Source organism: Micropterus salmoides, unplaced genomic scaffold, assembly GCF_014851395.1.
Source record: "Micropterus salmoides isolate LMB-PRFRI ecotype aquatic unplaced genomic scaffold, ASM1485139v1 Ms_hic_scaffold_15, whole genome shotgun sequence".
NCBI classification, from domain to species: Eukaryota; Metazoa; Chordata; class Actinopteri; order Centrarchiformes; family Centrarchidae; genus Micropterus; species Micropterus salmoides.
In genome coordinates, this window is record NW_024040596.1 from 30,805,083 (window position 1) to 30,831,178 (window position 26,096).

The 26,096-nt window shown below is 39.2% G+C and overlaps 1 protein-coding gene across 1 annotated transcript in view; it reads right to left on the bottom strand.

Moving 5' to 3' along the window:
* The window catches only part of LOC119903455 (inactive dipeptidyl peptidase 10-like), a 293,040-nt gene that overhangs the window by 75,349 nt on the left and 191,595 nt on the right, over window positions 1-26,096 (bottom strand). The gene's annotated exons all lie outside the window — the stretch shown is intronic.

A 26,096-nucleotide genomic window follows, 5' to 3' on the forward strand; every position in this document is an offset into this window, starting at 1 on the left:
TCAAATTTAGAGTTACAGTTGCATTCCAGGTGGATTAGAAGATATTCCGTTTATCATTATAATCAGTTGGATGATGGTTTTGATGGTGATATTGCTATTAAAATATATTTATACCAGGCGAGGATGAAATACAATATTTTCCTTTATTGCATCTCCATTTACTCTTTAATAGCAAAATAAACAGGTTCATTTACAGCTGATATATTTCTTAGCTTCTGATCTATCAAAGGAGACCAGAATTGCCTAATGGCCTAATGGCTGAGGAGTTACTGATTCATTTTGGATGTAATTGTAGGCGTTTTTCCTGGAAATAGTCTGTTTCCAAGAGGTTAAGGTTAGGAGACCTTAGTCATCATGGTTCCATAATAAATAACTGTGGCTTAAGTTAAGCTGCGGGTAAACTCCACCACATTTTAGTGACTGATAAGCACCCGGACCCTCTCCCTCTGAGGACTATAATAACATTGCTTGACTGTCAAAGTCATATGGACTCTACAGGGCTTTGTCACTTTAATGTAAACGTACAGTTAATATGTTGATCACGCATTGTTTTCTTTGGAAGATATGGACAATGATGATATGGATGATGATATGGACTTATCAGGACAAATAAGTATAGTAAATATATTTTTTCCATTCAGCATTCATGTTCAAACCTGCTATTACACCCACAAGGATTGACAGCCCTGAAAACAGATAACTACCACCTACAAACAACTGACGATGTCTAAATCTAAAGATATAAAAGTGCACAGCATTGCATTGCATTGTGGGATCCTACAATTCCCACAATGCAACTCAATAAGGCTCATTAAAACACACATTTTAAACACACATTTAAAACCTACTTAAAAACAGCAGCTGTACAATGTCTATTTTTTTGTTGTTTAGAGTGTTTATTGCAGATGCTATAAAATATTTCATGTAAGTGTTTTCCAAGCCAGTGGAACTTTATATCGTGTGCCTGATGGCAGTAACTGGAAAGAGTGGTGGAGGCTTTCCTGATAACGTAGCGGTTGTACAGTTCAGATAAGGGGGTTTGTGGTGAGCCTATGATCTTACTGCATTGGCTTATCATGCGGGAGATTTTGGTTTTATGTTTGATGGTGAGGAGTTGTGCCAGGATGAAATGTTGAAGGTGAGAATGGATTCAGTGAGTGAACAGTAAACCAGAGTTAAAATATCCTTGCTGACATGAAAGGTCCTTAGTTTCCTCAGCAGGTGGAGGTGCTGTTGTGCTTGTAGCATACGGTAGTTTTGTTAGCCCCTCACTGCGTGGCACATGTCCTTGGATACCCAGTTTGTAAGACAGGCTTTCGTTTAAACATATGTTGTCACCAAATCCAGACTGAGAGAATATCCCTCCAGAGCCACAGAAGGCATAAATTATAATGTTTTCACAGGCTGTGTAGAGTCCTTGTGTCTAAACCATTGAAGTGTAACATTAGGGTAAAATACCCACTTATGCATCCTGAATCAACAATGCTAAGTCAACAATGAAAACCATGTCTGGTGTTTTTAGCGATACAACACCATCAAACTTTATTGTTGCGTAACAGCGTTATAACGGGGGATTTCTTTCATTCTTGACCTTAGAAAACAGTGACAAGTCATTGAATAAATTGGGACACTTTTAATCAAGGCTGAGATGCATGTCACCTTTATCCTGTGAGCCTTTATTGATGGAACTGTTGTCAACTCTGGAGGACAGTAGCCCCATTTTCCAATTACTTTTGCTGCAAAATGTTTTATATAAGCATTGATTTGATACATGCACGAATATAAATATGCAAAAAGGACGGCGGTTTGTTGTACTGTGGGTAAGGTTTTTTGGATGACAGGAGCCCCTTTGAGGATTTCCTTGCCTGTTGAACACAAGCAATCCATCTGTCTTTCATATTTATTTTCCTGTGATTATACTCAAAAGTGTTCTGAATTTTTGCTAGTCTATAGCCCTCTTGGCTGAGATTGATGCCTCAGAGCTTATTCATTGACATTTACATGAGATGGGGACATTGAAATGATTTAGGCTTGTCAAATGCATTAATGGAATCAGGCGTCCCTGTAGTGTGTTGGTTTGGGATTAGACTGGAGTTATTGCAGGCATTCCTGTCATTGTTTCCACTGTTGAAAGTTGAAGTGTAATCTCATTCAGCTGGCTTGTCTTAGACAGATCCTCCTAAATGAGTCTTTGCTGTTGTTGTTTACCTCTCTTGTCAACCAGTCTTCTCAGGGGCTCAATGGCATCTGTCCTTCACCTAATTTCTTGCTTGTTGTGTACTGAGTCATTATTGAACCTTTTCAAGTATCTTTGATGCATGCTATTGGCCGACTTGACCCATTGTTTTTGACAATGCCCAACATATTAGTGATTCTGTTGTGTCTGTGCAGAAAGTAGTGTTCCCCTTTGTGTAGCAACTCAGAAAGTAAGGTTATAGAAGTTGCGAGGGGTTGAGTAGCATGAATACTGCATTCTATCAAAGTGCCAGTGTTAACATATTCATGTTTTGCAATGTGTTAACATTTGCTACAGTAATTAGTGCTAAATGCAAAGTACAGCAGATGCTAATGGGAATGGGAAAAGTTTTAAAGGTATTTGGTTTTAAAGCAAAGTATTGGACCAATGAAAATTTTGACCTGATGATGGTGTTAGATGAAAAGTTAACAGATCATCAAAAAGAGTACACTACATCCTGGGGTGGACATGAATCTAAATACCAAATGTCATGACACTGCATCCATATTTGTAGAGACATTTCAATAAAAAACCCAAATGTCAACTTGCACGAGGCATCACCAAAGTCAGCAGGGTTCATCATATGGGAACCATGAATGTCAGTACAAAATTTTGTAAATATTGTTAATAACAATTCAAATACATTGTCAATGAAGAAAATCCAGAGTTTTGGAGAAACGTCTAAAATCAGCATTATGTCTGGTGATGGGGTGGATGAGACCAGTGTATTGTGCTGAGGCATTGTGCAATGTTTGTACATTTAATCCTGCTGCTGCACTCTACTGATACTGAATTTGAACACTCCTCACTGCTGAACTTCCAAACCACAATCAGACTACAAATGATCAAAACAGCCTAAAGCACACTGTTAAATATGTACATAAGAATTCATGTGATTCACTGAATCAACACAAAACATCAGCTGTTAGGTTAAAACACATCATTATTTATTCTGACTCCCATCGGCCATGGAGGTCCAGACATTAGCAATGGTAGGGGCTTTTCAGTTACATGCAAATTAAGTCAAGTGGCCACATAAATAATGCAAACTTTGAGCACCACATGACAGACAATCCATGTAGCTGAGGTTGCCACAGCAACACATGCACTGTTGGGTATAGCTTAAATTAACGGAGGTGGAGGTAGAGACAGCCTTACTGTGAGCTCTCTTCTCAACAAATCCCAGTTTCCCAGCAAACTGAATTATATTTTGTCGGTTTAGAAATTGGTAAGGAGAAAAAAAGACAAGCCCATTATAAACTCCAACGTGCTCTGACATCCAAAAACATTACTTTTTACTCCTTTACTCCGGAATCTGAAATCAAGTCTTTAACGCTTTCACAGTTTAACAATCACATAAAGGAATCTCACATTTGGAATGCTGGCTTCTAATCTACTGAATTTTCTTGGTTCAGGGTCTATGTGTTATCTGATGTAATTACTCAAACCTTTTAGAAACACAATGACGTGCAGTACTTTGAGCCTGTCTGTTTTTGTCTTAGATGAGGAAATCATCTTTCGGAGCTGGGATGGAGACATTTTGAAAGCCAACACACACAGCAACGAGACAGAACTCCTGCTGAAAAACACAACATTTGTAAGTTTCTTTAAAAATGTGAGCGATTCTTCAAGTGCATTTATATTTTCGCTCATTTTCATTGGGGATCACAAATCTGTATAACAATCAAGATGCCAGTATCAACAAAATGACACCAAGCAAAAACAAATATTTTAGAGAATTTTGCATGAATATTATGTTATGTTTTTTATTGTATGGAAAATACTATTTTATTATGACCAACCTTTTATTTTATGAGCGTTTGCCTCATTGTTATTATGGCTGCTCGCTTAGCAGGACGCTTTGCTTCCCTCAGCAGGTATTCTGACACTTCTAAGGTTGGGGGTTGCATCAAGACAAAAAAATGTATCTGTGAAGTATTCTTAGTTATAGAGAGTTGAATGAAAAAAACTGTCTTGTTGTGAAACAGAGATCTCATTTATCTCTTGTTCTACCCACAGGCAACTTTTAAGGCCTCAAAGTTTGAAGTGTCTCCAGATCTGAACTTTGTTCTTCTGGGATATGATGTCAAGCAGGTAAGAACCTCTTAATATTTTGGTTGCATAAATTCTTAAACTGGGGTTTCGCTTGGGGTTTGCTAATGCTACAGTTCATGAACTAAAATGATCAGATGTGACCAGCATGAAGAGATCTTGTCTTATCTGTTCTGAGTCAGTGAGTTAAAGTCAACATCGATCCAGCACAAGGGCAAGGGCAGTTTTATAAATATGAGAACAAATGATTTATTTGTGAGAAGAATAAAACTGTAGCAATTCATAAACACTACAACAACCCTGTGGGCGATGATATTTGCAAATATTAATATGTATTAAAAGATAACAATGAAATATGTTAGGACTTGGCCTATTCAATGGAATATTCAAGGGGTATGTTTTCTCTTGATAGTGTCTGTGTGTAAGCCCAGCGCAGTGATGGAGGTTCACAAGTAGCTGTTTGTGCCGAGTCATCACTCAGTGCACTTCTTTTTACAAGTTCTAACATGGGCCAGGTATTAGCCTAAAGGGCAGTTTAAACAGGAAGTTGTTGATGTGTGTCACTCATCAGATGCACTTCCATTTGCGCAAATGTAATAATCCACAACAACTCTGAGACACGCACATGTTACGCGTGTCACTATGCTGCCCACTACTCTTTTTATGCTTCCAGTTTCACATATGCAATGGTGAGCGAGGGAAAGAAAGAAAATCAGTTCAGCTGTGTGGCTTATTGATGTGTTAAATTGATTCGTTCTAGGACAACAATGGTGCTCTAAAGGACAGAGTGAATATATATCAGGCTTTGGAGACACACAATATCTGTTTGTGGGATCAATTCATTGTTTATTGTTGTCTTTTCATGGAATTTAAAGAAAAACTTAAACTATCACTAAGTACCCCCGCCCCAAAAAAGCACCAGCATTTGAATATGGATCAGTGATGATACAGACAGGTCTTGTGAAAAATCGGCCTAACTAATTCTGTTCACTTTAATTGCTTTTTTTCATCAGTGGCCTATATTTTCTGAATAACTGTTAGTTGATTGACTCCACAACCACACCTCTTTTGATTGCTGATATTCACAGTTCTTAGTAGTATTTGTTAAAAAGAATGCAGTGAATGTAACATCAGGTTCGGTATTTCAAAATGCATGTCTAGCAAAGTGGACATTTTAGTGAGTAGACAGGCAGTAATAAGGCTACTGTAAACTGTATCCAAGCAGGACCCAGAATAGCATCATTTCTTTGTTTTTAGACATGCTTGTCAAGCTAAACCCAAGTCTCCGCAAAGCTTTTATGTTTTATCTGAGTTGTTGTGGTATCTTGTTTGTGAATGTTCTGCGAGGAAATATAATGAAACAAAAAATTTTTGTCCAGATGTAGGTAACATTTACTGCACTGCACACGTTCAGTCAGAAATAAACAGACATTAAGTGGACCAGGAAGTGGACAGTGAAAAAGCAAGCTTGTTGTCTGAAGACCACATTTGTCTGCTTTTATTAGACAATGTTTTTTTCTCTTACTTTCCCTGATAATCTCTGATTGTCACTTTACATTCACTTCTGCACTTGTATTTAGAATGAATTTCCTTTGTAACCACTGCAAATGATAGGTGTATGCACTTAAGTAACCGTGTTGTTGTTGGCTTTCTGCAACATTCTGATTGCTTGAATGTCTCGAACAAGTAAGCTTGTTTTGATAACTAGGGGTGAGAGAGAAACACATTTGGTTTCTTGGTCATTTTGCATTTGAGATATTGAGAACTACACGTCCATGTTTTCAAAATAATTTAACAAAGAAGTCCGATTCAAATTTAGGTACATGAAGAATAAGAAAAATAGCTGCAGCATTTGTACAAATTAGAGTTCCTCCCAGGTCCCCTTGGTTCTGAGGAACAGAGAGCCAATCTGTAACACGAGTAGGACCTATCAAAGTTATCCTCAGTCTAATCAGGTCATTTTACTACCAAGGGTCTTGGGTCTGTGTTTCAATATGTGATACCCAAGCAGATCAAAGCATACTTGTGATTCCCTTGCAATGTGATCTCTTGTGCAATGCTAGACAACCAGTTAACCTTCAAAAGCTCTCCAAAAAACACACAAGGCTTGACTTTTCTTGTATTTTACCGGAGACAGTTTAGAGGAGACATGCCACTCAATCACATCCTCAGTACAACTCTATGCGGAAAGCCCGTAACGGTAAAGATGGTGGTTATCCCGCCCCTCCCGCTAGAAAGCCAATCGTCTGCTTTTAACAGCCAATCGTGTGGTTCCGCTGACGTAATGGTCCACGTTACTTCTACTGTGCATTCGCAGAAGTGGTGATGCATCCGTAATATTTGTATAATTTGTCAGGAAAAACGCTTTTTAAACCTTATTTTGGGGCAATGTTGTTAAACTCTTTCAGCAATTTTTATCAGATTTTAAAGCTGATTCTATTCATGTAGTTTTTATGTCCTGGTAACCAGCAAAAATGCAGGAGCTCTCGCCCCATTCATTTAGATAGGAGCCTTGTTAGTCCGAAATAGCTGCCCGGAAGCGTTGCCAGGATGGCTGCCGAGTGGCACGACTTGCCTAAAAGGACTTTGATTTTACTGAAGTTGTTTCTTCTTTTGGTTTTTTGTTTGTATTGGTTTGTTTTCTTTTGTTTTGTTTTGTAAAACTGAAACATTACAGAACGAGAATATAAATCAGTACCCAAAACATGAACATGCATACAGAGATTACATATGATGCACATTACTATGTTACTACACAATTCCTATCAAAGTGTAAAACAAGCATTGTAGCCTACTACAACATCTACAAGTCACAAAACAATTTGTGAAAACAGTTTGTGCTCACACCAGAAGCGCTGCAGTGCGGCTCTGATGGGTCCCAGCGTCAAGCAGCGCAGAGCTGATGAACTGGGCAGGAAGTCAGACACAGAAACGGCAGAAAATCCCTGTACAGACTTCCGATTGTACATCAACAATAAACAGTTAAATCAGTCAAAAAAGAAACATTTTAACTACGTAGCCTACTTAATCATAGTAGAAGCACAAAAAGCAAGCACTAATCACCAAATCTAACCATGTCTGCAAAATCCAGCAGGCAAAACGCTCTTATTCTGAAATGCTCCCTAGTTGCTAGATGCACCAGTCAAGACGAGGAACGAAAGTGGGCCACAGAGAACTGTGAAGAATGCAGTAGAAGCACAAAAATGACATATTAAAAACATATCGAAAATCAACTGAGTTAAACTTCATGGCCCACGGAGTCTCCCCCATGCACCCACCTCCACTTATGTGTTCACTCATTTCTTGGAATTAGTCTCTGAACCAAATAAACTACTGATTTTTGGAATTAGTTTCTGTGGCTTAACATTCGTTCAGTCGTTAGTTCAGGATATGATTTTAATATTGCTGCTCTTTGCTCTGTGTCCACATTTTTTTACCCTTCAACATAGAAACAAATGACTCTCCTAGATAATGTTGTGAAGTTATGGCCATTTTAATCATCCATTTTAATCATTTCAACTTTGTTTCTGAGAAATCATGTTTTGTCAGTTTGGAATGACAGATGGCTCTAAATACTACAATACCCATTAGCCTCTGTTGTCTTTGCTATGGAGAAAAAGCCTGTCTGATGCTTACATATAGAGCTTATACAGAGCTGTAGAAAAATGCTTCAATTCATCCAAAATTTACCCAGAATCCAATAGCAAATTAATTTAAGCTGCAGATTTTAGGTTTACTTTTGTCAACAGCGTAATCATGCACCGTGGGAGTTGTAGTTCTCCCCCAAGGTTTTTATGTACACAGACATGTTCCATCCAAGCCATAGAAGTGCTTCAAATGTGAGTCACAAACAAATGGGACTTTGACTTCTGTTAGGGTCTGTTTTGGACCGGGTCTAATTATTCGGGACCATGCTCGGCTCCCCTTTAGAGTGGGACTCAATTTTTTTAATGTAATTTAAGCCTATAAGGTTCGGCTGTTTTTTTGGACCTCTAGTCCAAAACCCTATAAACCCTATCTTAAAGTTTGTCACATATCAGATTCCTAATACCCCAGAAATGTGATGCAGGTCAAAGTTGGCCCTCCGTTATAGCCCTCCTCCGGAACAGTGCCTGGCTTCGGTGACCATGGGTTTTCACCAAGTGATGGATATAATCTGAATACGGTAATACAGAGTAGGTGCTATGTTATATGAATGAGGCCAATGTGGATCGAACAAGTGTTAAGTAGACCAGCGTCTGCTGTATGAAAGGAGTATAAACTAATCTTTAACTATAATACACTGAAAATTTGGCACTACATGTCTTGTACTTGCAACGTAACAAAAAACATATTTAAAATAACAAAAAATATGTTTTGTCAAACTGGCCTCTTGACACATTTTCAGACACCCAACAACAAGAAAATGTGGCAACTACTGCAGCTATTAAGGCACCATACAATGTTTTAAACAAATATAAATGGAGGAAGCAAAAAACACAACGTGTCGTTAATTGCATTTTATGAAAATATATTCAAAGCTATGTTTTCTGTGGCGTGCTTTAGTTTCATCAACAAGCAGCTTCCTTAATTAAAAAACACACATCTCTTCCACAAACTATTATGCTGGTACATTTTATTTTTGAAGGCGAGTGCTTGAAGAGAGTTCACATGTGCACAAAATGAATGAGTGGAATCACCAGAAAAAAGAGACATTGCTCTCCATTTATTGTCTGTCAATGCAAAACACTTACTGATTTAATCTAAGTGTTAGCAATGAATGTGCAGATCCCTGAGAATATCTCAGTCCTTGGAGAGCATTGTGTGTTTCACAATGAGAGAAAAGGGTACATTTTTGTCCTTGAGCTCAGTCAAAAGAAGTGAGTACACTGAACACCTCTTCAATACAGTCCAACACAACATTATGATAATATTGTCATTTTTTGCCTCCTTTTTATATTCTCATGTCCCCCTCACTCCATTTTTGCCCCAATATATTTCTTAAATGGTTATGATCTGGCTTATGTAAAAATAATCAAACATATTTTAAACAGTAATGCTTGATTAAAGTTGTCTTTTAATATCTGAATGTGCTGTAAAACACACAAACTTGAACTTACTTGCTAACCGCAGCTACTGTGCAACTAGCCGACTTAGTGTTTCCCACAGAATTAGATTCTATTTGTGGTGGTGGCTGGGGGGTGGGGTGGGGGTGCACACCCACACTTTCTTTAAATAAATTTACATTAAATAATACCGTATAGAAGGTGCTTCACTACAAGTAAGGCCCTCAACCGCAGACCCGCACACGTGCGCACAATCAAGGTTTTGAATTATAGTGTATGATTTGTTGGAAACAACTCTAGCTTATACAGGACTGATTTATTGGCCCGGCGATATTATGGGCTGATATGAGCTCTGCGTTTATAACTGCTAATTAATGATGATTAAAATGTCATGAGTCATGATGATTAACATGTCATAAATCATGTCATGAGTGTTGCATAGTTTCACCAGAAGGCAAATTAGTCAAAAAGCTAGTTAATGCGATGTTTATCAGTGGAGGAGCGCTAACGTCAGTGAGCGGTGTAATTACAGCATTTAACTTATTCTAAATATATCTGCAAGCTGCGTATCTGTAGTTACAGTCCAAACCAGAGGGGACATGTAAATAAACATGAGCTGAACAAGTATCTAACTAAGTTTCCAGTCAAACAAAGTTATCTAGCTCCTCTTGAAATGTGCAATGGTGTGAAATCTCAAAGTTGTAGACAGTCATGTAGTGGTTGAGAAACTTGCTGAGTGCTGGTAAAGGGATAAACTTGATGTGAATATGCTACATTGAGAGTAGTTATTATGGCAGATGATGTGTAATACACATGCTTGTTCTCTCTCTGTACTTTCTAGCAAATACTTATTTATTTACAGTTGTTTACATGGTCAGTTGTTGAGACCAATCTTAGGCATTTTTAACATAATCCATTCAGGAAAAGGTATTATAGCTCACCTACAGAACAGCTTCAAATATCAGCCTGTTCTAAGTAGTAGTTAGTAGATTACACAGGAAACGGGTCTGCTTTCCAAATAATTTTCAAAATCAAAATATCAGTTTATGAATTGGCTCTTTTTCAATTTAATATCAGTATCTGTCCCCCAAAACCCATATGGCTCTACAGGATTTACTCAGAGTCAGGTTTAGAGAGGAGGGGCTATTCACAGACTGGTCCGTCTGAGAGAGGGGCAAGTAGGGGCTGAGCGAATCGATGTGCTGTGTGCCTCTCTACAAAGAAATACGATTTTACGCATTTTAAATAGTAAAAAAGAAAATCAATATGTGGCGGTCAGTGTTGAATAAATCAATGAATGGGAAGCACTGTACTTCAGGCATTGGTTGTTTCTTTCAGCTTATCCTTGAAGAAACTTTGACCCTCTCTGCTGTGACACACAGCTGCACTCCCAGGCTAGCACTAGACTCTTAAACTGCCCCCTCAAGCCAGCCAAGTCTCATGGGTGAGGTTCGGCTGGCTTATGAAACAAGCTGGCAACAGAATAAAAATAACTGCGTCACTGCATCCGAGTGTCTCGGATGGGGTTAGCTGCCACTCTTGGCTCCCAGCAGCCAAGGCCAAGTGCCCACTAGCCAACAGACACTTAATTTAGCCATCCCAGATTCACTTTCAGCATCTGTACATTGGCAGAATAATCATGACCCGCTGCAGTCCCCAATTGTTCCAGATCAAGACATTATGACAGCATGTGCCGGCCATGTAGGCATTTACCCTTTGCTAAATTATAGCTTGCTTTGCCAGCAAGCAAACACAGCGGTTTGCAGTTTACAGTGAAAATGGAGGAATATTTAGCACTCAAAATTTTTGGAACAATGTCTTTAATTTCACACAGAAGTAAACAAGCTTCTCCTTTCTTGCCGCCAGCATGACTTCATCAAAATGACTTGCTGAGATGAGGACTATCGCTACCAGCTATAGCTAGCTTGCTAAATACTCTTAAGAGTGAGTTTGCTGAAATCACAATTGCTTGTTTTAAAAGGAGAACCCTGTAAAAGATATACCGCTAAAAAGGCTAAAGCAGCATCCTGACCAACTGATGATTCGTGTAGAAGACATAGGACTAAAGAAGCGGTATTGTTCTCGTGTTCGCGTGCTTGTTGGCCCAAATATTATAGTACAGAATTATAAATCACAGTAATTTTAATTAAATTTAACCTCATTCACATGCTTACTATAGAAAAATAAACTTGGATAAGTTTTTTGCTTTATTGTTAATATTTTGAAACAGTATGTTTCACTTTAATAAGAGAAAAAGCTTTTTAGAATGATGACTAAACCGTGGGTTTGAGGAAATACAACTCCATCGCAGGTGTCAAGTTTGGCTGGTGTTGCTGGGATTTAACTTCCCCAATAAAGAGTAGGACAGGACAACAAATTGCACCTCTGGGATAGTAAAGATACCTTGACCTTTACTGAGGTGCCAATGTTAGCTCTGGAATAGTGGCATCTTGGCTCTCACATGGTGAATGTACCATTTCCTCAGTGGGGCTTTTTGTAACCTCACAAAATAACCTAGGTAAGCTAATGATGTGCTCCTAGCATACAGTAAATACTGTAACTAGTTAGCTGCACAATACCAATTGGCACGCTGGAGTACACACACCAAGGCTACTGCTACTGTAGCAGCAGAAAGGCAGTGGAGTCTTTTTACTCTTTTTACTTTATTGTTTTTGGTTTGGAAAGGGGATAGATACAAAGTATCTCTCTCACTACAGCCCTGCGCACACTGCTTTGACAGAGAAATCCAAATCTTGATGGGTCTTCTGTGCCAAGTTATGGTTGCTAAGATGTGATTGGACAATTGCGGTTCGGAGGAGGGGTTTAGTGAACTGTCAATTTCTGTCTGAATTCCCACAACCGCCAGATTACTGAGTTTTTCGTATGCTGTAGAAATCGTTGTTGATTCTGAAGACTTTAACTCTTCATACCGGCCTGAGTAAAGTCACTATGCCTCCACCACTCCCCAGCAGTCCCAGCGGGTCTTACTCTAAAATGGCAAAATCACAAAACAAACTTTGTGATGTGGCCCGGACACTCAAGGTTAGCTTCACTGTTTAACATGGTGTTTACAGAGTGACGATGGAATGGAGGATTGTTTGTGTGGGTCATGGGGATGTGGTCAGACACAATTATCAGAACAATCAGATCTACATGGACTGGTTCTCAACTGCTGATCCACATCACTTTACATTTTCAATATTCTATCTTTTTCCATTGTGTGTGCAGATTCTAATACAGTAGAGGAATAGTGTTCTTTTTCGTCTTTTTTTCTCAGTTAAAAATGTTTATTGTACAATACAACCCACTAATTTTGCTGTTACTATAGCTAGTGTAGTGTTATAATAAAGGATTAGAGCAGTCATGTCACTCTGCGCAAATGATGCACCTACCTATAATTCAATGTCTTGTGCCATTGCATGTGTTTTAACCCAAATCATCAGACTGAGAAAAAGGAAACAAGCAGGATGACCCCTTATACAATTAATTCAAAGAAGTGATGAGTTTCTTTTCCATGGTTTAGAGTTTAAATTTAAAGTAGTTTAAACCTCTAAGGGCCTGTGTCCACCATAGTGTTTTCACCAGCTGAAAACACCAGCTGCTGTTCTGAAAACGCCTGGCTTGGAGCGCTAGGGTGCACTTTGGAGGCGCAGTGGGGGGGATTTCGAGACGCAGTGGTTGCTATGATACATAATTTCTGTGGAGGTGATGTGCTGCTAGTAGTCTACCTAATTTTACTGAATGACAAAATGTCACCACAAAGTATGTAGGCCTACTTTCTCTGGCCCTGCTCTGCATGAAGAGAAGGCTGAAACATGTAGAGCGAGGTGACAGACTTGCCGTCCGTGGGTTCATGAGATTTTGCGGACGAGGAAATACCTCAGCGTTTCGTTGAAGAGCTGAGGCTTGGTGTGGTGTTTGTTCCGCCCCTACACTGTGATTGGATGGCTGGGTAAAAAGTGACAGTGACGAGCGGAAAAGGTCCTCAGCATCTCGTCACGCTGCTGCCGTTTTTACCATGCTGTACAAACATTGCAATGAACTGAGAAAAGACGTTGGCCTCAGGAAAAAACACTTTAGTGGACACAAGGCCTAATGGCTTATAATGTTGAAAAAGGGTCCTTAAAATCAAACAGTAGGTCCAAAACGTGTTTCCCAAAATGAACCAAAAATATTTTTGCACATCTCATAATAACATTTCAGACCTCTAACGTTGTGTTTTGATCCGCTGCTCCCACACTTAGGCATCAGATTCGAGACAACCACTTTTCTTTTAAGGTAACTACGGTAACCTTAACAATCTGTTTCTGTCATTCGTTTGTGAGAAAGCGATTGAGCTAGCCATGCCTAAATTTGGAGTGCACATGTATTCAAGCCTTTATGGTCACTGAAACGGCCCAGAGCGAGCTGACAGGCAGGTTAGAGACTTTATCCTGTCAGTTTCTCTCTTTACAAAGACAAGTGTTGCAGTATGAGAGTCCTACCTGAAGAGAGGCTGTGAAGTCTTCATGTTACGCGATACGAGAACCACATACAACATTATTTTCGGTTTTTGAAAATAAGGTGTCTATAAAGTATGGAAATAAGATGATATTCACAGAAAGTATAAAATATATTACATGTGTCCAATTGGGAAATTGCTTATTCTATTTTCTATTCTTTGATTTAGGATTTCTGGAAAAACATTAAATTTGTTGAGTTTTGTCGCTGTTTCATCATCATTTATGGCTCTACAAAGGGTTTATGATTAAATAGTTTATTAGAACACACATTGTTTACAGGCGTACAAAGTTCTTCATAGATAGCCTCTTAATTTTGCACCAAATTAATGCACTTAATCTTAAAATGTACCCTCGATGAGAGGGTCCGAGACCCACCCACCATAGTCTCTTAAAATCCTCTGGGAAACTTCAGCTTGAAATTAAGAAAGGCATTATATTTAGCACTAGACAGCTTCCTTGCAATAAATGTTCACTTAGTGAAGTCATATATAAATATTGCTGAAAATATGCTCAGCTACTCTGCAGTTAAAAATCAAGAAGGCTAATACTCTACAGCCAGACCACAGCTCGATGATTTTAGTCAAATGCTACTATACTAATATACTTAAAATGACAATGCTAACATGCGGGTGTAATGTTTACAATGTTCACTGTTTTTGTTTAGCGTGTTAGCATGCCAGCATTTACTAAATTAGACTTAAAAGTACAGCCAAGGCGTCTGGGGACCCTGAATACCTAACCATTCATTAGTTTTTGAGATTTTTCACCAAAATTGTAGACCGACTGGCCAACACTGTTGAAGCCATGCTGCTAGCATGAATAAAAAATGTTCTATAAAGCAATGTGTGTCTTAGTATTGTTGTATATGAAATGTCTGGTTTTCTCAGGTAGCGGTTTGCATGGCTTAGAAGGCATTAAAATGATTAGTGAATTAATTTTATTTTGGTAAGAGGAAGTAGTGGATTAACACACTTCTGGTTATTGGAAGAAAGGGAACATTGATAGCCAATAGGGCTTAATGATTTAGGAAAAAAATGTAATTGTGATTTTTCTGCCAGATATTGCTAATATGATTCGATTTGCGATAAAAAAAAAAAGTTCAATATTCACTGTCTATTTCTGACGGAAACTGTGTCAAGCAGCACAGAGCAGCTGAACTGGGCAGGAAGTCAGACACAGAAAGGCAGAGAATCCGGTCAATTTTCAAATTAAAACACCCTGTCCAGACTCCCGATCATATCAGCAATAAGCACAGTTAAGACAGACAAAAAAATAAACAATTTAACTATGTAGACTTAACCTTGGTAGAAGCACAAAATCAAGGACAACCAAACAAATTTCAGTCAGCAAAATCAGACAGGCAAAACGCTCTTATTCTGAAATGCTCCATGTGGGACATGTAGCCTGCAGAGAGTTATCCGTAGTTGAAGTACAAGAAAGGACAACAACAAATCAACAGCAAAGGGGAGGCCAAACACTTCACTGTGAGTTGACGCTGGACAAAACCGTAGCACAGCTAGTTTCATTAGTTGTTGTGAAATTTACACGCACTGTGCCCGCTCTGATTGGTGAGTAAGACCGTAAAAGGAGGGGCTTGGTGAGCAAGTCTGTATCATGATTAAGCCTATGTTGAAGGACGATTCTACTCCCGACCTAACGCTAACTTACTTTTAGAAATTTGTTGCATCAACCCCAAATATCACAGTAGAAGAAAGGTTTCATCTGGTGGTTCAGATGGCCAGGGGACAAGATTACCTGGAGGGAAGACACAAGTTGATTCTCCTGTGTAGGCTTGGATCGTTCGGGCCTGTTGGCATGCTTGGACTGATTTTCTCTCCCTCTTGTGGAGCTCCCCAGAGCTCCTTTTCGGGCACAGCTGGAGTCTCCTCTCTTCATTTCTTTCGCTCTCAGCGGGTTGTAGGTTGATGAGATTTTCCTTACAACTGCTTGGCTTGGTTATAATGGCAATGCGGTGCCAGAGGATGAAGAGTCCTAGAGTTTGTTTTGGATACTAAATGAAAGAATTCATTTGTTAGTTAAAAAAATTGTTTTCTCTGAGGCCCACATTTAGATCTGCCCATTGGCCTCATGGTACCTCTGATGAACCCACAGGGCAGATGATGATTGTGAATACCCCGCCTGGTGCACGCTGGAATGGAGAAACATCTGTTGCAGTCCTTTGAACATCTTCCACAAATACAATTAGTGCATGTGTCAATCTAAGTAAATAAATCTTTTGTGGCCACATCAGGTCATGTTGGAGAGTTTAGCTGTATTTACAGAGAAAGTATTTAACAGCTTCATACAACACACATCTGACATCAAACTAGCTTACAGTTTCCAGGCTTGAACACTAATTGGTTTGGAGTAGTCCAGATGCCAATTAAAAACTTAACATTAACCTTTATCAGAAAACAAGAAATGTGTTTTTAAAAATGTAATAATGTACAAGGTGCATTTGGTATTTAAGTATCTATATATGCCAAGCTCTGATAATGATTTAAAGCTTGTTTAATAGCTCATTCCTTTGTATATACATTCATGTACTTCATACAGCTCAATGACATTTAGACCTCATAGAAAACCTTACAATAAGATAAAGTCTGCTGATTGTCTTGTCCCTTCCAGGGCTACTGGCTATTTAAAAATGTGTTGTTACAAAAGGTACATATGTTTGCCATGGAAATCTGTACAGTATTGGTTTCAGCTATTTTATTGTTTTATGATATTTAGATTAATCACTGCAACACTGCTGCTGTATTCCAACATATTGTGCAAAACAATAATCACCATTCTCAAATTTTACATTAAACCTATCAGCAATTGTGTGTGTTAAAGTCATCACAGTTGAGATATGTGATCCAACCATGCAGCAGAGATAAGGGACTGTGGCCTCTAAGGTGTGGATCTAAAGATAGAAACAGGCTGTGCGCACAATCCTGGAAAACTCATTAACATTGCAGCATAGAGAGGGTATTTGTTAGCTACCATCTGTAAGGGACAGAGGGGACAGAGTCTCTTTAAAAGATCACAAACTGAGTTATTGTGATGACAGAGAAACATCTGAAATTCCTCTTCCTCTTCCTTCTTTTCTGAATGGAAACATTTGAAATGGAGCCTCAAGCTGACTGTGAATGGAACATTTTCATAATTCCAGTGCAAAATTCCATGTCAAATTCCTTGTCTCTCTGTTTGTTAGCATTTCAGTCCAGCATCAATCTTAAAATTCTTGATGATCGTTCAAAGTTACATAGATTCAGTAAATACCGTGGTCCTTCTACCACCAACTGCAATAACAGAGTGTTCTGAACTGTCTGCATTTCTGAGGCTGGCCTCTTCCCCATGGTAACAATGGCTGAGACTCATGAGAATCATTGTATTTACAGCCATACAAAATAGTGGATAGATGAGAAATATTAGATAGAAATGACACAGAGTTGGAATAATTCAAACTGAAGGCCATAACATTAACCTAGAGTATAACTGAATTAATCAAAATTCTCATATTTGATATGTTATTTTATGTAGTATTGTGGATATCATAAACACAGCATATACGCTCACCGCCACTTAATTAGGTACACCTTGCCGGTTTGGACCTGCATTTGCCTTCAGAACTGCCTTAATTCTTCATGGCATCCTTTCAACAAGGTGTTAGAAACATTCCTGAGAGACTTGGGTCCATATTGACATCACAGCAGATTTGTCAGCTGCGCATCCATGATGCGAATCTCCCGTTCCACCACATCCCAAAGGTGCTCTATTGGATTGAGATCTGCTGACTGTGGAGGCCGCTGGAGTACAATGAACTCATTGAAACCAGTTTGAGATGATTTGAGCTTTGTGACATGGAGCATTATCAAGAAATAGTCATCAGAAGATGGTACACTGTGGTCATAAAGGGATGGACATGGTCAGTAACATGCAGTCTGCTGCTGTAGCCCATCTGCTTCAAGGTTTGATGTGTTGTGAGTTCAGAGATTGTATTCTGCATATCTGCTTATTTGAGTTACTGTTGCCTTTGTTTGCCCATTCTCCTCTGACCTCTGACATTAACAAGGCATTTTGGTCCACAGAACTGCCTCTCACTAGATATTTAAAATTTTTTGGACAATTCTCTGTAAACCCTAGAGATGGTTGTGCGTGAAAATTCCAGTAGATCAGCAGTTTGTGAAACACTCAGACCAGCCTGTCTGGCACCAACAACCATGCCCTATAAATCCCTATTCTAATGCTCGGTTTGAACTTCAGCAAGTTATCTTGACCATACCTACATGCCTAAATGCATTGAGTTGCTGCCATGTGACTGATTAGCTACAGATAGAAATTAGGACTTATTTTTTATTAAGATGTTTATTTTGTAGGGGGGAAAGGGACCGAAAAAGCTTTTACTTATTTTCTTAACTTACTTTGACTCGTGCATATTTGTTGACAAAGATTTTATCATAATTATGTTCTAACTCAGATTTGTGAAGTGAACTGTTTAGCATCTAGTGTTGACCATAACCGGGACGGCTGTGGCTCACGAGGTAGAGCGGGTTGCCCGTTAATCGGAAGGTTAGCGGTTCAATCTGCCTCTGGTGGCTGTTCTGAATGTATGTGTGTGTTAGTTTCTGTTTGAGCACTTAGGCTCAGTGAATGAATGTGTGTGAATGGTGAATGCAGATATTGTGTAAAAACGCTTTGAGTGGTCAAAAAGACTAGAAAGGCGCTATACAGTCCTGAGTGGAAGTTGAAGAAACCATCAAAAAAAAAAAAATCAAAAAATAATAACGATTTGATACTTATCGTGATAAGTATCGATATCGAAAGATATGAAAATCTTTATCGTGATAATATTTTTGGCCATATCGTCCAGCCAAGTTCAATGAATGTATCAGGCAAGTGTGAGAAAACCATTATAAGTTGCTGGTCACAGGGTTTTTATTCCTAAACAAAGGTTGTCTGATTTACAATAAACGTCTGCTGGCATGTAGGTGAGAGTTTTAACATAGACCAATCAAGAGACAGAGAAACATCTGATGCCACATACATTTGCATTTCCTTTCTTAGCTCAGGAAGAGTTTTTGAGTGTGTGCTAATACTCCATACTACTGCCATTTGTTTTCCTTCATCTACCATTTTTTGGCTGTTGTTTGCTTTGTACTTGTTCTGTACTTAAGGAGAGGAAATGCTGTGTTCGGGAGAGTAACTGTGCGTTCTCTCCGTGGCCATCTTACATAAAGAAATGATTCAACACATCTATCTGACTCTGTATTCTTTGGGAAGGAATTGTTTTCCCTGACACAAGTTAAAAATGTTAATTTGTTTTCATTTTGTGCTCGATCATGAACTTGGCTTAGACATAAATGAACCTCAACCAAAGTAAACCTAACCTGAAGGTCAACAACATTACTGTAGACTCAGCCAGCACCACCTTCATAATTGAAGTACTTCTTCAGCAGAGTTCTGAACCAGCTTTAAATTATGTATTCTGCACAGTTTGTGGCGATGACATCTACTGTAGACTTTTAATTAATCATCAGTTTGTTTGAATATTGAACTTTGATTGAAGAATTCACCAAGATCACCTTTTTCCTCTTAAGCAACATAGCAAAATTAGGTATTCTCTATTCTTGGCTGATGCACAGATCCTAATACATGCCTCTGTTTCATCTAGATTAGATTACTAAAACATTTGTTGTCTGGCCTACTTCTAAAAGTCAAATGGTTCCAAATTCTGCAGCTAGGATCTTAACTAAAACCAGCACATCTGGACAATTTTAGCTTCACTTCATAGGCTCCATATACTTGTCAGATTGGACATTAAGGTGTTTCTGATGACTAAAATAAAAACGGGCTCACACCTTCTTATCTCTCTGATCTCATTAAACCTTATGTCCCACCCTGTGCTCTCCGCTCTCAGAATACTGAGATAATAATAACACTCTTATTAATCCTCATATTAATTCAGATGAGTGCATTCAGACGAGGATTATCAGAGTTCGAAATCAACATGAAGATAGGAAAATTTCAACTTAAGTTTTTTTCTCAACAATTTGCTTCTTTCTGTTATCTACATAAACTCACTGAATAATGAACTTGATTTTCACAAACTAATCCTCCATTCCACCTGATAAAGTTCCATCACTTCCATGTGCCTGCTCTGGAGGACTTCAGTTCCATGCTGACTTGGTACGGCTGTAATGGTCAAAACAAGTGTACAATACAAAAAATAAAAGAGAAAAAGGGGCACAGGATATTTTCTTTACAGTTCCCCTTGGGTTCTGTCAGAAAAGAGACTGGCAGCTGTGACTTTGTTATGCTGAAGAAACTGCATGAGACTTTTATGTTTCATGCAAGTAGTTATAACAGTACCACGTTTCATTTATCACACTGGAGACACATTGGTGTCCCTGTGTCCAATACCAGTGAAATTGCTTGTTGCAAATCACACTGTCTTCCCCGCTGTTTCATTCTATAATTTGATGGCTGCAGGAACCTCTCATTGTTGGCAAACTAAGCAGGCTTAATAATGAGCTCTGTGTGCTTGATGGGACTGAGACAGAAGAGTTTTAGAGGTGCTTTCTCCTCCTGAGATGGACAGAGCAGATGTGTTCATCATCAAAGCGACAGCCTGAATCTATGGAGAGTAATGGCCTGCCGCTGAACCACTGTCTCCAGTTGTCCTCTGAATTTATTATAATCATGCAAGCTCTCTGCTGTACTGTACTGCTGCGTCAAAGGTTTCCATAGATCTTTGTTTTTTATGGTCAGCAGACTTCTGTAGAGATTGTAAAGGGCATTCTTCATGACTTGAACACGTCCGCTTACATAATTATTAAGGTGGTTATTATTGCAGCTGTCACGGAGTATCCATTTTCATTCATTAGGAAATGCATGTTAATGAAGTTGTAGTGTGAAAATAAGTAAAGAGCAACAATTATCCCAATTATCAACTGCAAAAGCATGCAGGAGAGTTGATCTCTGAGAGTAAACAGATTTAATGAACCCCGATCTCATTGTCACCTCCTGGTTCTTAGACAAAAATGGCAGACTATCTGTAAAGTCAGGTGTGTATGGAGTGGATGCTGCGTGGATGTTGTGGTGTAAAAACAAAGAGGAGGAAATAAAATCTAGAGGTGTGTGGTGAGAGGAGATCTGCTCCAAGGACTAGCTGCTGCTCTGGCTTCTCAGTAGGTAGCAACAGAGTGAACCAAGCAGGTGGGCTGCAACATCATCAATTACAAAAACTAATTACAGACCGATCAGGATCTGTCACAGGTTCATAACTGCATTGTGTTTGTTGGTTTATATGTTGTATCTGTGTCTTTTGTTATTCTGTAGAGTGATAAACCCATATCATAAAACCTGAAAAGCTCCTCTGACATTTGTTGATTAGTGACTTGATTAGTGATAGTAGTGTTTTTGTACTGCTGTTCAAAAGGCATTACCTGCGGTACAACAAATATTGTAATATTGTAAAAAGTATGAAAAACAAAACAAACAATAAAACAAAAGAACTTGATCAACTGAAATGTATTTTCTTCAAGATTTATTTGAACCAACCTATTCTCAGGGCTTAAAGTTCTCCGGCGCTGTGCCGGAATTCTGGTGCGAGGCGTTTTTGTATTCGACAATATATCTGTGGAAAATAATCTTAAAAAAACAATTCTTTCTTTTGTTTAACTGTTGCGTGTTATGTGTGTGTGAAGCGCCAGTCTTCCTCTGCACAATTGGGCTGAGTTCAGCGAAATATTTTACTGGATTGGATCGTCTGGACCTTGGCCAACGTAACATGGCCATTTTTGTGGAATGTAATCCACCGGATTGCTTGTGTCTGCTTCCCCTCCGGGTCCCAGCAGATGGCAAAACAAATACTGCCATCTGCTGGTTCCCTAGTAAATCACATTAAGCCTGTGGCAAAGAACCTTGGTGTTTGGTTTGATAGTAATTTAAATTTCGAGCAGCACACCACAAAGCTTGTTCAATCATGTTTTTATCAACTTAGAAATATAGCAAAAATTCGATCTATGTTAACTTTTAAGGACACCGAGACCATTTTACACGCCTTCATCTCATTACGCCTGGATTATTGCAATAGCCTTTTCACTTGTTTAACCCAAAAATCTACTGATCGACTCCAGACTGTCCAGAACTCAGCTGCCAGGCTTTTAACCAGAACAAAGAAATATGACCACATTACTCCTATTTTAGCTTCATTACACTGGCTCCCAGTATGTTTTAGAATTGACTTTAAAATTCTATTGATCGCTTTTAAAGCTTGTTATATTTCTGAACTTTTAGTCCCATATGCACCAGCACGTACCTTGAGATCCTCGGGCAGAGGTCTGCTGTCTGTTCCAGAGTCTCGACTGAAAACTAAAGGGGACAGAGCGTTTGCTGTCAGGGCCCCGAGGCTCTGGAACAGCCTGCCCGAGGAAATCAGGTCGGCTGAGTCAGTGAACTCTTTTAAGTCCCTTCTTAAAACATACTTTTATAGGAGAGCCTTTCCCGATCTTATTTGACTTTATTTTATCCCTTTTATTTTATTAATTTTATATTTATCTTAAATGTGTATTTTGGTCTTTTCAATATTTTCTTGCTTGTATTGTTGTCTTTTGGGTATTGTATTGTTGTCTTTGCACTTGTTGAAGCACTTTGTAACTTGTTTTTGAAAAGTGCTCTACAAATAAAGATTATTATTATTATTTGTTAAGTGATCTCAGTGTTTCTTAGCTTACTTACTTAGCTCTTCTTATTAGCTAGGCTTCTTACGTGCTTACTAATAACTTTTTTTAAGCTGGGCGTCCGACAGCGTTGTGTTGGACAGATTTGTGCAGTGGTGTTCATGAGGGAGAGAGAGAGGGGGACGAGCGAAAGGATGTGCTGTGCGAATGCACTTCGGCGCTCTGCAATCAAATACCATTTTAAATAGGCCTAGTAAAGATGTCTATGAAGATTCTCAGTCATCCAGGTCATAGTTATCCAATGAAGGTTAAAGTCAAGGGCAACTGGACTTGGTTGAAGATACTGGAAGACGTTTCGTCCCTCATCCAAAGGACTTCTTCAGTTCTGACTGACTGGCAGGGAAACTCAGCTATTTAACCTCAGTGGGGTCGTTATCCCGGGTCATCGATACCGCTGGTTCGTTAGTGTTCCTGGTTGCTGTGACGACAGTCGTTACAGTCGTTAAGACTACCGGTGGCCAAGACTTTCTCCCCTCTCCCCCCACTGATCACATGGAAGACCTGGTTAGAGCTGGGACCAAATTTACTCCCCACTCCTTCCCTCACTCCACTTCCATTTTCTCTACCCTAAACCCCCCTCACCGTCCATCTCCACCGCTGGTTCTAAGTCCTCCAGGTTTGACACGTGTCACAAATACAGCGCACAACCCGCCTTCCCGTTCCGCAATGGCGAAAAAGCCCAGTAAGCTCTGTCTGATATGTGCTCGGTCTAGGCTACAAGGAAAATAGCACTCATGACTCTTCCCAGGACAAGCCAGGGCCCAGTGTGCTGGTAGTCTTCTCCGTCCCTGTTTTGATAGGTAACAGAAAAAGCATGGTGAATGTGTTAAGAAACAGGAAGCACTCAACATATCCTGCAAATTTAGTATTAATTCCTCGTCAGCCGCAGCCTTTCGAAAAACGTTGGCCAGATAATGTTTTTAACAAACTAAATTTAGCTTTGTTAAATGTTAGGTATTTGGCAGGAAAAACATTTTTAATCTATGATTTTATAATAACTCACAATCTTAATTTCATGTTTTTAACTGAAACTTGGTTGGACCAAGATAACAGTGCAGCTGTCCTTATCGAGTCTACCCCTCCCAACTTCAGTTTTATGAGTGAAGCTAGAGTGCATAAGAGAGGAGGTGGAGTTGCCATTTTGTTTAACGACTCCCTCCAATGCAAAAAGATGTCTTATTGGAATTTTGCTTATTTTCAATATGTGGCTCTTCAGCTGAATTCCTCTTCTCGAGCTATTTTTCTAAATATCTACAGGCCCCCTAAATACAGTGCAAACTTTTTTGATGACTTTGGTGAACTGCTGTCTATAATACATATTAACATCCATGTTGAAGACCCCCAGGAAAGAGGGACTAAAGAACTGTTTTGTGTTCTTGGTAATTATGAACTGACTCAACATCTGACGAGTCCCACGCACAATAAGGGGGCACACTTTGGACTTGGTCATCTCCAAGGGTCTGGACATTTCCAAGGTTGTGGTGACTGACGTTGCTCTCTGATCATTCCTGTGTTTTCTTTGAGAGTGCTATCTGCGTGCACACAAAACAGCATATCTCTGAAAACACTAGTGAAAAATTTATTGAGGCTTTCTCCTCAACACGCGCCCTCTCACGGGTCTCAGTCAATGAGCTTGTAGATAATTTCAGTTCTAAAATTACAAATGTTATTGATGCCATTGCACCAGCCAAGGTGACGGTAGTCTCTGGTAAGAGAAGATCTCCAAAGAGAAATGCCACGCTGGTTAGAACTCAAAAAAGAGAGTGTCGAAAAGCTGAACGCAGGTGGCGGAAAACAAATCTCCAGGTTCATTATGACATCTATAAAGAGAGACTTCGCATTTATAATTTAGAGCAGAGAAATGCAAGGCGGTCCTTCTTGTCCGACATCATCACCAAAAACACTAATAATACACGTGCCCTGTTTGCTGCTGTCGACATCTGTAGCCTCTGAACTTCTATCCACCAGGGCCTGCAATGAATTTGCTTCCTTCTTCACAGACAAAATTCAAACAATTAGACAAGCAATCAGTGCCTCCATGTCAGTAACAGGATATATCTTGTCCCTGTGTCCACTTAAAAACAATTCGTATAGCATGAGACAATTTGATTCTATTAACCATAAAAACCTGGAGGATATAATACAACATCTGAAATCCTCCACATGCTGCCTTCATATTCTGCAAACAGGTTTTTTCAAAAATGTGTCTAAATGCATGGCCTCAGATTTAATACAAATTGTCAACATGTCTCTCCTCTCAGGTTTTTTCCCACAGGCCCTGGAAACTGCAGTCATTAAGCCACTCTTAAAAAGAGCAATCTAGACAGTTCACTAATGAGCAGTTATAGGCCCATATCAAATCTCCCATTTTTAAGTAAAATCATTGAAAAGGCTGTTTTTCAACAGCTTAGTGCTTTCTTGGCACTAAATAACTTTTTTGATGTCTTCCAGTCAGGTTTTCAACCACACCACAGCACTGAGACAGCTCTTGTTAAGGTCTTCAATGACATCCATTTAAACACTGACAGTGGCAGAATTTCAGTCTTAGTATTATTGGATCTCAGTGCTGCATTCGACACGGTCGACCACAACATATTAGTAGACAGACTTGTAAACTAGGTTAGACTTTCTGGCACAGTACTAAACTGGTTTGAATCCTACTTAAAGGACAGGGACTACTTTGTGTCTATAGGTAATTACACATCTGAGCTGACAAAAATGACATGTGGAGTTCCCCAAGGCTCCATTCTGGGACCTCTTTTGTTTAACATTGACATGCTTCCACTGGCTCAGATTATGAAAAACAACAAAATATGTTACCATAATTATGCAGATGACACACAGATTTACATAACCATTTCACCAGGGGACTATGATCCCATACAGGCGCTGAGTAACTGTATTGAGCAGGTCAACGATTGGATGTGCCAGAATTTTCTTCAATTAAACAAGGATAAAACTGAGGTTATTGTTTTTGGAGCCAGGGAGGAACGATTGAAAGTCAGTGCTCGACTTCAATCTGTAATGTTAACACACCTCATGGACTCAGACCTGAATTTGAGGAGCCATATTAACACAATTACAAAGTCAGCCTACTATCACCTGAAGAATATATCAAGGATTAAAGGACTTATGTCTCAGCAGGACCTGGAAAAGCTTATCCATGCATTTATCTCAGACAGCTGCAGCTGATTCAGAACGCTGCACGTCACGTCACTCCAGTTCTGAGGTCTTTACACTGGCTTCCTGTATGTCAAAGAATTGATTTCAAAATCCTGCTGTTAGTTTATAAAGCACTAAATGGTTTAGGGCCAAATACATTTCCGATCTTCTGCTTCGTTACGAACCATCCAGACCTCTCAGGTCGTCTGGGATCAGGTCTGCTTTCTGTCCCCAGAGTCAAAACTAAACAAGGAGAAGCGGCGTTCAGTTATTATGCTCCATATATTTGGAACAAACTCCCAGATAACTGCAGGTCTGCTGAAACAGTCAGTTCTTTTAAATTAAGACTGAAGACTTTTCTTTTTACCAT